The sequence below is a fragment of the Hemicordylus capensis genome, chromosome 6, assembly GCF_027244095.1.
Source record: "Hemicordylus capensis ecotype Gifberg chromosome 6, rHemCap1.1.pri, whole genome shotgun sequence".
NCBI classification, from domain to species: domain Eukaryota; kingdom Metazoa; phylum Chordata; class Lepidosauria; order Squamata; family Cordylidae; genus Hemicordylus; species Hemicordylus capensis.
In genome coordinates, this window is record NC_069662.1 from 142,423,940 (window position 1) to 142,438,450 (window position 14,511).

Genomic DNA, 14,511 nt, shown 5'->3' on the forward strand with positions numbered 1-14,511 from the left:
ATTTCTCTGTGTAAACTGCCCTGAGCCATTTTTGGAAGGGCGGTATAGAAATCAAATAAATGAACGAATGAGCATGAGAAAGAAAAGAGACTTATTCACATTTGCTACTGTTTCCCTTTTAAAGGCTACATGTGCTCGTCGGTGGAGACGTACTCTGACTATCTGTATGCACTCTGAGTATGTGAAAACTACGTTTCTGTCAATTAACCATAGATGCTGAGCAATGGGGCTAGGACCGAGCTGCTTGTCTAACGCCCCCCACCCAACACACACACATGAAAAGGTACAAGAGTGCCCTCTTTTCTCCCAGAAAAAGAACTGTCCAAACATAGTCATAACAGAATAGCAAGGCAACAAGCCTTCAGTTAGGTCTTTTGCTAGAAAATGTGTTTGCATTTGACAACCTGATGTTGCTGGTTCTGAGCAATGGTGCAACAGTGACATCCAGTGGAACTACAGGTATATCCTCTATTAGGAATGCAGTTTCAAGAGCCCTTCTCTTCCCTTTCAGCACAGATTTTCTACCTTATTAGAGTTGATCCAGAAATTATCCCAGAAGCAATGTTGATGAAATGTTCAAAGGGGCGAGAAATTACAGGAGAAGTTTCAGGGATGGATGAGAAATGCTTGTAAAGTTTTGAGGGAGGCAGCTTACTGCTGTCTAGTGGTGGTAACAATGGGTGGGTTTTTCTTTCATATTAAAAAAGAAAAAGAAATGCGCCTTTGCAGAAACAGGCTGCTATATTTGTTCCCAGAATGTCCCCCTGGAATGATGTTGCATCATGATGTAGTATCAATCTGAGGGGACTTTCAGGGGGTAAATCAATGGATGAATATAGCTGACCACCAGGAAGAGGTGAGGCCTTCAGCAACCACTGCTGCTTCTGCTGCTGCCTACAAACACGCAATAGAAGCTCTTTTTTAAGGATGCATGGATGCACCGACATATAGTTCGTTTGTTTTTAAAGAAGGAAGAAGTAACCTTCTGCCACCACTAATCAGAAGTAAGCTGCCTCTCTCACAAAACTCCAAGAATGTTGTATTCCCTCCCCCTGGAAATGCCAACAAAACCAAACCTTTTTGCTGCCTCAGAATGGGGCCCGCTTGAATCACCATTAGTCACAATGGAGGGCCAGTTCACACTATTGAAATGTGGTTTAAGCCACATGATGAGGGTCCACTTTGGAGATTCCAGCCCCATGTAATTATGCAGGGCTGGGGATCAGGAGCATAGCAAGGTTGGAGGGGGGACTGGACAAGAAATGAAGCGGGGCCCCTCCCCTCCTTCTTCTTCAGAGAGGCATGAGGGGAAGAGTAAAGAGCAAGCTGTCTCCATCCCAGCCAGTGGGGCCGCCCTTCCCTCAAGGGCCCAGGGAGGTCCTTTGTCATCCCCCACTGTTCAATTATAGCTTCGCCCCTGCTGGGGATGGCACATCTGGGGGCAAACCCAGAGCAGTAAATGCTCTTGCTTCTCCATAGGCAGTCAGCCATCTCTTTTAGTTCATTTGAATCAACCAACAGTGTCATTCCAAGGTGAATTCTGAGGGAAAAGAGTAAATCCGGAGCGTAACTATTATAGGGCAAGGGGAGACAGTTGTCTGGGGGCTCACTGCCTTGGGGGGGGCCCTAGAGGCAAGTCACATGACTGACTCCCCCAGCCGCGCACCCACCCAGGCTTCCTTCAGTTGTCTTCATCCTCCGAAATTGATGTGAGTGTTAAGACCTGGAGCTACCAGAACAGCATGTCTTTCTCTAGTACCATTAAATGACTTGCATCGTCCACAATTTACAAAACCTTTTAAAAAAAAATTAGGATGATGTTCTATTGTGGCACATAGAAGATAGATAGATAGATAGATAGATAGATAGATAGATAGATAGATTTACTACGCTTTTTGTTACCACTATTCAGCCTCTTTTAAGATTTCTTTACTTCATGAGCTGAGCTTCAGTGAGGGGGTGGGGCCCATTTTAAAATCTTGTCTATGGGCCCACTCCAACCTTGCTACGCCCCTGGAGTAAATGCCTGTGGCCTGAGAAATTCATCAGAATTTCTCAGGCTCCCCTCCACAATTCTAGAAATTGCCCCCAGTTCTCTCCCAAAATTCTTCACTGAGAATTTGATGGGGGGAAATGGGATAGGTATTTCAGTTCAGCTCCATGTATATCAGGAAACAAAGAGGTTCTAAGAGTAGCTATTTGCTTGCAGCGGCTTTTAGGGATGAAGCAGCTGAATACATATGTTAATTAAAGTAATTTTTTGCCAGTCAAACCCAAACATGTATTGCATGTAACCTGCAATACTGCAAGTAAAATAGATCAATCTTGAAATGGATTTATGCCCCCATCATTTACATTTAGTTTGAGCTCATTCTTTTCTACTTTTAGTCAGATGTACAGCTGGGGTGGGAGGTCAATTCCATCATCACCAAGCAGAAAAATGACTCTGTCTGGCTTCAGCCATGTACAGTAAGAGGACTGGATTATCAAGAGCTATTAGTTCTGGTAGGTTCAGTTTAGCCATTTGAATAAAGGCATATTGGGAGTTTGCTTGAAAGCAAGAACGAAGTTACAGATCCAAAAATATGGCTCAAGGTAAATACGTTTTGGGGTGATTACCGGTTCAATAAAAGGCAGTGGAAAGGTCTGTAGGTTTATTGTTTCCTATGAGGAAAAGCTGAAGAGTTTGGGGCATTAGTTTTGCAAAAGGATGATTAAACTGAGAGGATAACATAGAGATTTGTAAAACGTCATGAACAGTGTGAAGAGAGAACTTGTTCTTCCCTGTCTCACAGAATTAGAGATCAGAAATAGAGATTGTTTTAGAATTTTTAAAAAATTAATTGGCTAGGGCAAGGCAGGACAGAGAAACCCTCTTCACACAACTTGTGAATTCACTGCCATAAAATATAGTGATAGACAGTGAGGTGAGTCTCACGATAAATGAGACTCGCCTTTAGGGGGTTTGCAGGGAGAGTGGGCTTAACCCACTCTTCCTGCAGACGATCGCCCACAGAGCCCTGGGCGGCCGGATCAGCAGCGCACATGACTGCCGGCTCAATCACGAAGCCGATGGGGGCTGTGGGGATCGGGGGCCGTGTGGCCCCCGGAAGTTCCAGGATGAACGAGCACACGGGGCATCCTGGAGAGACCCCCATGGCCGGGAGACTGGTTTCAGCCTCCCACCGGGAGTCTCCTTGTGTGTTGCTGCTGCGCGGAGCCTCGCCATGGCAATACACAATCAGGAAGAATTGGTTAATGGAGTGCTTGCTCCGTTAACCTCAGCTAAGGGGAGGGGAAATTAGGCGGGTTAGCTGCTAGGAGCCACACGGCTCGCGTGGCAGCACACAGCCGCCAAAAAGCAGGCTAGGCTCCCTTAGCCTGCTTTTTGGCGATCGTGAGAATCGCCTCAGTAGCTGATATGCTCTTTGGTTGGTTGGTTTTTCAGTACTGTGACACATTCATAGAGAATAGCCTCTCTATTGACAGCTAAGTGAAACTCCATGTTCAGAGGTAGAATCCCTCTATTAGATATGGGAGGAAACAGAGGACCTTCGTGAACTGTTTGTGAGCTCCTACAGACACGGCTGGCTGCTGTTGGATAGTGCATGTTGACAGCAATGGGCCGGGTCAGACCATCCTGTCCCTGCCCTTGTGATTAGAAAGGGGACACACTGCGAGTGCACTCATCGTGATATTAAAAGAATTAATATATCTTAATATTTAATACTCAGACGTCCTGTGCCCTCCTGGCATGGCCCTTTATTACACGGAGGAGCAGCTGTTCATCTGAATGGTGAGTGCGTAGAGAAGCCTTTTGGGTGAAGAGCCCCCACCGCACCATGCTGCAAAGGAAGGTACCAAGAGGGTTTGGGATGTCCATGCTCTCAGTGTATCCCCTTCCTAACCATTCAGGCAGGGATGTCTCATTCAAACCAGCCCAATGTTTATCTTCTTTTCTGCATTTGGGGGAAGGAGCTACAAATAGTGCAGCAGGGAAATGACTTGATTGTCAAGGTTGCCAGTTCAGATCCCCACTGTTATGTTTCCCAGACTATGGGAAACACCTATATCAAGCAGCAGCGATACAGGAAGATGCTGAAAGGCATCATCTCATACTGCGTAGGAGATGGCAATGGTAAACTCCTCCTGTATTCTACCAAAAGACAACCACAGGGCTCTGTGGTCACCACAGAAGTCGAAAAACGACTTGACAGCACACATAAAAATCTAAACAGGTACACTTATTCAGACGTGATGTTGAACACAGATACAGCAATACACTTCCTATCTGCACCAGGCATTTGAGGGTCCTGTATCCAGGTTCACTTTTAAAATGAACATAGGTAAAGTCATTCACACAAAGGCATAGATGAATGTACAGATATCTGTACACTAGTACAACATAATGAGGGTGTGCACACAAGCAGCTCTATCCAGGCTTCCACAGCCCTACCCAGGTAGGGCTGCTCATGTGCAGTGCCAGCATGGAGCTCGATGCTGGTGCTGCCCTGCCAGGTAGCTCGAGTATTTTACCTGGGCTATTCCTGAGGTAGAAGGTCTGCCTCAGTTCCCAGCTGTGTGAACACTTGGACTGCCTGCAGCCTGAGCATGCACAAAGCTGGGGTGGGCGGCAAGAGTGCCCAGCAGCAGGGGAATCACCCAATGCACTGCACTACTGGTGCAGTGCATTGTGGGATGCCGGAGGACTTCCTCCTCCAGCTCCCAGCTTGCCACGGTGCCAATCATGTGTCAGGCGAGCCTCAGAGATGAACTAGGCAGGGAGATTGTGTGCAGGGAGACAGGCAGGAGCCTGCCTCCCCAGCTATCCTCCCCAGCGTGGTCATGAGAACAACCTCAGGGTCTGCATAGGGCTATTATGTTGTATGTGTTCAGATGTCTGTACACATGTACACTTTTTGTGTGCATTACTGTATATGTGTGTTCATTTTGGATGTGAACCTGGGTGCAGGCACCCTAAAATGCAGGATACTGTTAGGAAATGTACTGCTGTACATATGCTCAGTGTAAGTGTGAATAACAGTGTGCATACAGATCTGTGCATGCCTACACATACGAATTGTGCGTGCGTTGAATATAACATGTAAATCGGGCTTTAGTTGTATTTGAAATGGCTGATCAGTTTGTTGTTTTGTGATCCGCTGTTAGTTCAACTGGTCTTTAATATGATGATGTCTTTCAGTACTACTTATTGTTTGACATTTATTGTGAGATGTCTGGAGCACATACTAGTGTGAAAAGGCAGCATGTAAATAAACTAAATAAATATGCAAATAGCATAACTTGACATGTTGCATTTGCTGAAATGTTCTTAGGCGCAAGAATTGCCATTCCCTTCTGCAAGCCTGTTGGCCAGATCCAGGTAGGGTTTCAGTTAGCATCATCTTTAAAAATGAGAGAAAAGCACATCAGTAGGTAGAGAGAGGCAGTCATTGTAATGATTGGTCACGTCTGCCTGTACAGGGGCAGATTAATCTTTTAGACGCCCATCGACAGCCAAAGATTTGCCACCCCAGGGACAAGAGTAAGGGGGCTTGCGAAGGAGGGAAACTTATTTCTGTCTTTTACCTCTTAAAATGCTGTGTGTAGCAATGGAGGCTCCACCCAGCTCCTAAACCATCACAGGAGGTGAGGTTGGGCCCTGGAGGATGGTGGCAAAAGAGGTCCTCCCTCAAGCCCGGCTTACTCACAAATATGACAGAGCGGGCAATTTGAGGCTTCTATGCATGTGTGTGTGCGCAGAAGCCCAAAATCACCCGCTCAGTCTCTGCTGCTACACAATGGTATTTATAAAGGTAAAAAGATATAGATATAGATATAGATATAGATATAGATATAGATTAGATATAGATATAGATATAGATAGATATGAAGTTTCCCTCCAAGATGCCACTCCCCAAGATTTACCGCTGTAGGCAACTGCCTATACTGCCTATGCGGTAATCCGCCATTGTGCCTGTATCATTTATAAATAGACATGATTTGCTTCCCTTTCTGAGTGCATCAAACTTGCACCAGTGTACTTGGGAAAATGCATTGAATTGCACATGGACTACTGTGGACAGAATCAGATTGGCTATCAGCTCTGTTACCACTTGCTTTCTTTTAACTACCACTGCAGAATCTGGAACAACATATTTAAATCTAGTCTTTTCTTTGAATAGATCTATGGCTGTGTTCTATCTGTCTCTGTAGTGTGAGTGAAGTAATCATGGATGCTTGAATACAGAAAGACTCCAGCCCTGGTACAAGGGAGTTGATCTGGATGACCTTGAATTTCAGAAATAACTCTTAGCATGATTGGTATTCAGTTGTTGGTGTACTTTAATTTATCTGGTAGATGATGCCACAATATAGCCCTGTCCTGTGTCAGGGAATCAAATGCCTCAGCTGCCTTCAGCACCAATATATATATAAATCTCACTTGCATAACCAATAATAAGATTTGCCTTTCTCTAGCTAAGGCTGTTAATTAGTACAAGCAACCAGTGTGGCCAGATGAGCTATTCTAACCTGCACTGCAAGATGCATAAGAGAGATCTCTTGGCTGCTGGTTTCCTTTGGAGTCATTGGCTCTTATTTTATAGGGCTGTTCTCATGACCATTAATTGAGTAGGACAAGCATCCTACCCAGCTTCGGGAGCTGTGCTTACTTCTGATTTTTGATCATATATGAGCATACAGCTAGGTAGGAGGAGTGGGGAGTGATTGTGTGTGAGAGAGGAGCTGGGTAGGTTGGGGCCATACTCCTATCCAACTCTCATACCCAGCATTTGAACAAGGTAGGAAGAAAAGCCATCTGACCCAGCAGCTCTCAAACACATTATCACTCCCTCCTCATTCTACCTAATCATTTGCTCATGCACGATTTAAAGTCAGGAGCATGCACAGCTCCCAAAGCAGGCTGAGACGCTTGCCCTACTCAATTAACGGTTGTGTGAACAGCCCTAATATCAAGGCTTTAAAGGCTTGGCTTTTTGACATGTTAAACTTAGAACCTGAAAGAACATTTTCCTGCACAACATCCCAGAGCATGATAAGGCAAGGATAGGCAACCTTAGGTCTCCAGCTGTTCTTGAACTATAATTCGCATAATTCCTAGCCACCATTTATTGTGGCTAGGGATTATGGCAATTGTAGTTTCAAGAACAGCTGGAGACCCAAGGTTGCCTGCCCCTGGTCTAAAGACACACGATACAACCATCTTGCTCAAGCTAAGCAGGTCTTGGTGTGCTCAGTACTTGGATGGGAGACCCTTGTATGCCACCTTTGGGAATGGGGCTGTAACTCAGTGGTGGAGCATTTGCTTTGCATACAGAAGGTCGCAGGTTCCATCCCTGACTTCCCCAGGTAGGGCTGGGAAAGATCCATCTGAAATCCTCAAGAGTTGCTGCTGCTCAGGGTAGACAGTACTGAGCTAGATGGACCAATGGTTTGGCTTCATATAAGGGAGCTCCCTATGTTCCTAACATGCTAAACATAATTATTATGTTTCTAGGTCTAATTGCTTAACCAGATAAGGTCAAAGTAATTAGTCACTGTGAAATCATCTGCATTCTTTATAGAAACAATTATTTTTCACGAGAGTTTAGGTGGCATGAGAAGTCATAATTCACACTGATGTGCAACAACCGGTTGCAATTAAATTCACAAAAAGTTACTGGCTCATAGACAGATTTTGTTAGCCTTGGAAGGATCGTAGCTCAGCAGAAGAGCATCTGCTTTACATGCAGAAGGTCCCATCCTGGGCATTTCCAGGTAGAGATGGGAAAAAACTATCTGAACTCTGGAAACAATTATGAGCTAGATAGACTTAGATTGTCTATCCACTTGTATACTTGCATTGATGGGCAGGGGGAAGGGGAGGTGGTGGCAGCACAAAGAATTAAGGTGATGCTCGCAAGCACTCAAGAAAAGGTATTCACAGTTTTGAATGCCCCCTTCTTAACTGCCTGGAACCTCTCTAGAATGGACCATTTGTGGTTTTATTTAAAATATATTTGGAAATCCCTTGTATATATTCTGCTGTTCTGTACCTGCTCATCTCATCTGACAAAAATATTGGTTGACATAAAGAAGGAGAATGCACTGATACCGCAAGAGAGAAGCCTAACAGAACTTCCCAACTAACTGCACCAGGGCAGTGGAGAATGGTGATTTTTTTATACCCAATGCTTCCCCAAGAAGCCCTCTATGCCACCAGAAAATATGCCCCTGATGGCCACACAGCCCTCAGGGACATATTTTCAAGTGAGACAGAAGACATCCTGGGGAAGGGGAGAGCATCAAAATTTGTTCCTTTCCCTGCTGTGCTTCTGTTAGGCTGCTCTCTTGCTCTGTGCGGCACCCAATTAAACTTACTAGGACATCTGTGCACTTATTTATTTCATATATGGTTTATGTGGGGCTTTTTTGGTCACCATCTTCTGCTTTGACATATTCTTTCTGCTCAGCAGTGTGGAAGAGAAATTAATGTCAGAGTCATTATACTGACTGTCAAAAAATGAAAGCACCCCTAGGTGTCTAGGACAATTTTAAAATCAATACACCTGAGAATTCTTCTAACAAGTGTATGGATGGTTGGTTGGTGTTGTTTTTGAAGAAAACTATAGCAGTATTCAGACATTATGTTGTATCTGTCTGTACACACACACACACACGTGTTTTTGTGTGAATGACTGTACCTGTGTTCATATTAACAGTGGATCTGGGTACCCTAAAATGCAGGATACAGATAGAAAGTGTACTGCTGTACCAGCATTCAACATAATGAGGAGAGCTGGCCTTGTAGTAGCAAGCATGTGTAAGCACTGTAAGATATTCTCCTTAGGGGATGGAGCTGCTTTGGGAAAAGCATCTAGCTTCCAAGTTCCTTCCCTGGCATCTCCAAGATAGGGCTGAAAGGAAGTCCTGTCTGAAACCTTGGAGAAGCTGCTGCCTGTCTGTGTAGACAATACTGAGCTAGATGGACCTATGGTCTGACTCAGTATATGTGTCATGGCTCAGACCTCTGAGTCAGAAGAGTCAGAGGAGGAACGGGAGGACTCGGTTGAGAGTACAGACTCAGAGGCACAGCAGCAGGATTTGGCTGGGAGAACAGACTCTGGAGCTGGGCTGGAACGGCAGCATACAGAGGAGTCTGGTCAGCTGGCAGACATGAGGGCTGAAGAGGCTGATCAGGAGGAAGCTGGAATTTCACCGGTGTTAGGAAGGCGTCTCAAGAGAAAGGCTCAGTGGGAGATACGCAGGCACAAGATATCACAGGAGAGGAAATAGAAGTTCTGAGTTAGGAAAGCCTGATTGGCTGCCAGTTATCTTGAGCCCTATATTAAGCAGACTGTTATTGGCACAGATTGCTGTTGGCAACTTTCGCTTACTGCAGACTGTGTTCATACTTAGCATTCTTCAACCTTTCATGTTCCTTGTTCTGTTCATTCCTTTCTCTGTTGTCCCTTGTTCTGTTTGTTCCTTGCTCTGTTGTCCCTTGTTCTGTTCGTTCCTTGCTCTGTTGTTTTTGTTCAGTTATTACTCAGTTATTGTAGAGAGGGGTACCTAGTTTAGTTCAAGGGACTTAATTTTGTTTACTACTGTTTTTCTTTGGGAGTCTTTTTCGCTTTCATTCGTGCAGCTTCGCTGCTACCCTTATTTCCAGACTTTCTGTTTAACACACAGAAGTAGAGCTGAAGGGGTTGTAAATCCTGTCGAGTTAGCCGAGCCAACAGATTTACAACAATATGGTAGCTTCCTATGTTCCTATAATGAGGCTGTTCATAATGAGGCTAAGGAAGCCCAGCCCAGTTTCCCCTGAGCCGGAGAACCAGTGGCACCGTGGCAGCAAGCCCGCCTCTGGAGCCCACCTCCAAAATGAGGATAAGGAAGCAAGTGCTCCATTAGCCTAATTTTTAGGATTGTCTGCCAGCCTCGGCTGCTTGCAGCCAGAGCTGGGAGACTGCAGTGCTCCCAGCCACTGTCAGGGGGATCCCCATAATGCACAGTGCATTATGGGAGATCCAGGGGTGGGGCAACGTAATAGGCAGCAGAGTTCATCATGAAGGAGGTATTCTCTTAGATATCCTGGCTGGGCCCAAGGCATTAAGAACTTTCTAGGTAACAACCGGCACTTTGTCTTTAGCCTGGAAACATATTGGCAGCCAGGATAGTTTTTTTAAGACAGGGGTGATGTGGCTACCCCGCAGACCAACCTGACTGCTGCATTTTGCCCCGGTTGTAGTTTCTGGGCCATATATACAAAGGGAGCCCAGCTGCACGAAATAACTCTAAAGAATGACTCTGAGCAGGCCCACACACATTTGAAGTTAGAAAGCCCCAGCTTCCTGTGAGATGTTGTGCTTTCACCCTGGGGCATTCTTGTTTGTTTTTAAGAAATTACATTATCCACTGACTAAGAATTTGCAGGGGTCTTTCTGAAAAAAATGGCCCTGAGCTATTCAGGGAATTGTCTGAGGCTGGTGAGTTAACTGGAGCTGTGAGTCAGGAGAAGGGAAGGTGCAATGTAATTAACGGAGAAACCCAAGCAAGAAGAACATTTGAACTGGCAGACGCAGGTGAAAGTCAGGCTGGGGGTTAGTGTGGAAAAGGCATAAAGCAGGGGTTCTCAAACTTGGGTCCCTAGCAGTATTCCCTCTGAAAGGGTTTCCCAGATGTTGCTGACAACAACTCCCAGAATCCCCAGCTGCAATGACTTTTGCTTGGGGATTATGGGAGTTGTAGTCAACAGCATCTGGGAATCCCTGTTAGAGGGAACCCTGGTTCCTAGATGCTTTTGAACTACAACTCCTATTATCCCCAGGCTTCGACCTTTGTGGATTTGGATGAGGGGAGTTGTGGTCCAACCACATCTGGGTACCCAAGCTTGAGAACCCCTGGCATAAACAGCTGTGGCTGAGGCTTACAAGTATTGAAGCTTTAGCACTAAGCACACATACTGGGAAGTAAACCCCATTCCATGAACTGGAACTTACTTCTGAGTAAACAGTCATAGAACTGGACTGTAAGCCGGCGAGCAGATTTTGCAGTAAGCTATATTTTTGATTAGCTCTTGGGGGAAGAGGGGGTTTCCTTTTCAGCCATGGTGTAAAACAGTCATGAAACATATGTTTACAGTAATTAGCTGGCAGAATTCAGGATGTAACACTGCACGATTTGCAAATGTGGTCACCCCAAAAATGTCAGTCTTGGACTGGTCACATTGTTTCTTTCAGGCATAGTCAAAGACGTGATGTTTCTTTCTTAGCATTCTTTTATGCTTACAGCAGGATTAAGATGCTTTCAGCTTAATGCCAATCATATGCCCTTTGAATTCAAACAAGGCTGGCTGTGAAACTCTAGACTGTTTCCTAAAATGCAGTGCAAGGGTATAGTATTTAATAATAATATTATAGTTTGGTAGCATTGTATTCGATAGTAATTTTCTAGTTAGCTAATATTGTAACTAGGAATATTTAAGATGAAGGTTGAGAGATTTATTTATGTTTTATGTGCAATAGAGATCCAACCAACCAGACATAATACTTGTATACAAATGAGATATTTGGAGATAAAGGGAAACATAACTGATCATAGAGCAAGAATAATCTTTGATTTCCAGCATGAGCTGAAAACCACTTACCTGATTTCATTCATGGAAAATGAATTGAATGAGAATAGAATGGAATATGTTTCCATAAGATTCCATCCATATGGAATCAGACTTGGTATTGACACTTTCTGGGTAAGTTCACAGACAGGCTTCTGCACAGTCAGTTCCTTGTCAGGAAAGAGCACTGGACATTTATGAGCCTTTTGTAATAAATTATGTACAAATATACAAGTTGAGCAAATAGGAAGCAAACACATGTACATGTTTGTGTGTTTGTGTGTAGAGAGAGAGAGAACTGCCCCTATGCCCAAAACATTATCAGCCTACCATTCAAGGTTAAGAACAAGGGTTCTTAACCTTGAGTCCATGGGGTAGGTCCAGGTGGTCTCTGGAAAATCTTTGCTTAGTTGGATTCCTGGTGAGCCAGCCAGAAAATAAGTGAGTATTTATTGAGCCTTGTCTTACGATCAGTGAGACCCAGTTTGTGCAGCAGAGCGGGGAGAGCAGGCTAAGCCCGCTCTCCCAGCAGACGATCAAGGAGGGAGCCCTGGGTGGCCGGATCAGCCACCCACATGATTGCCGACTCCGTGACAGAGCTGGAGGGGGGAGCGGGGACTGATTGGCCTCCGGAAGCTCCAGCATGCCCTGTGCTCGCGCAGAGCATGCTGGCGAGACCCCCAGAGCCAGGAAGTGGCTTTTTCTCTGGGGTCTCCTCGTGAGTAGCCACGGCGTGGAGTCACGCTGCGGCTACTCACAATCTTGAAAACTGGGTTTGCAGAGCACTCGCTTCGCAAATCCGGTTTTAGGGGAGGGGTACTTAGTTGGCTCCCACGATCAGGCAAAATTGGGCTAGGCTCCCATGATCATTTTGCCTGATGATTCCTGATTGCCTGATATTGCCTGATGATCATTTTGCAAATGATTCCTACAATCATTTTGCCTGATCATGGGAATAGCTCCATTTTCTCTCAAATTTTTGCTGGAGCTTTATGAAAATATATAAATAGGGTGGAGTTCATGGGTCCCTAAGGATCTGGGGGTCTGTAGGTGCAAGAAAGTTAAGAATGGCTGTTCTAGAAGCTTCTTCTACAGAAACTAAGGGGTGTGCATGGACTGTTTGGTGCAGTTCGGTCCAAATTTTGATTGAATTCGGACCAAACTGCGGGAATGCGAACCAGTGTGGTTGAACAGATTGGCTGGACCAGTCAGTTCAACAAACCAGCTTAAACCACTTTGAAACAGTTTGTGATTGAACCAGCCCGGTTCACAGCAGCTCTGTTCGCAATCGAACCAATTCTATACATCCCTTTCAGAGACCATCTCACAATCTTTTCCAGGAAACTTCAGACTCATACTGCCTTTTTTAGTCTACTAAGCTTATGAGAACACCTAGCTCTGTGTGTGTGTGTGTGTGTGTGTGTGTGTGTGTGTGTGTGTGTGTGTGAGAGAGAGAGAGAGAGAGAGAGAGAGAGAGAGAGAGAGAGAGAGAGAGAGAGAGAGTGTCCCATCAACTCCGCAATGACTGGAACAATATGAACCAAATTGGGCACTCAGTTTGGCAGATGCATAAACGTTTGAGGTGCAAGTGGGCTAATTTGTGAACCACCTAAGCAATTTGAATCAAATTTGCTAGGGATGCTTCAGTGCTGTAGTTTGATGAGGATTATGTTATCCACCCTGATTCAAGATGGTGGACACAAGAACGTTTGAGGCCCAAGTGGGCTAACCAATTTAAGCCAAATTTGGTACAGTTGTAGTGAGTGACACATAGGGACACCACAATGGTGTAGTTTATAATGATGTCATCCACCCCAATTCAAGATGGTTGGACACATAGACCTTTGAGGCGCAAGTGGGCTAACTTGTGAAATGCCTAACTGATTTGAACCAAAATTGCTACAGGTGTAGGGACACATAGGGATGCCTCAATGACATAGTTTGTGATGATGTCATCCACCCTAATTCAAGATGGCAGACATGTGAACATTTAAGGCTGAAGTGGGCTAACTTGTGAGGATGGTAATTATCAAGATTATAGTGAAATGAAAGTAGACAGAATAGTTCTTACCAAAACAACTTGTTTTTACCTCTCATTACTCCATTTTCAAATTGAAAATAGTGGTTGACATCCAAACTAATGCAGCACTGGCACTATGGAGGAGGAGTGATGATCACTGATCTCCCCTTCCTTCTGAAGCCCACTGTGCCTCCTGAAAATATTTCCCTGAGAATCACATCAAGGACATATTTTTGGGAGGCACAATGGACTTCAGAGGGAAGGGAAGGTCAGTGAACTGAGTTTGTCTGGATGTCATTCACTGTTTTAGATCACACCCAGAATGACAGGGTGTGGTACACATTAGTGGCTTTGGAGTGACCACTGGATCTCAAAGGCCACAAAAGAGGAATCCTATTGTCCACCAAGTGTCAAGCTATTGGAAATCCTAGAGACATGGAGCAGTTCTGCAAAACCAATTCACACATTCAGCTGGTGCAGTGGCTTTCCATATGACTGACTACCTCCACATGGCTGACACCAAAGCCACCCATATTTGGCCACCCATTCACCTTTTTACACCTGCAGTTGCATTTCCAGAGATTTGTGTAGTTGGCAGGGAAGCACCAGGAGTCAGCTGTCCTATCAGATCTTGATTTATCTTTGTTCCTCACTCCAAAATTCAACTAGACTTCTGCCCTGCCTTATTTTATCTTGATATGCACAGAAAAAGGTCAGGCATCACATATTTGGGTGGACAGCAGGAAACCTTATCAGCAACCAGACCTTGTTGATTTTTAGCAGGTCCTCCTGACATTTTTATTGCCTGTTTATGGCAATGTTTATGTTTCTCTCTGAAATGTTTGAACCTGGGTCAAGAATGAAAGCAATCTTC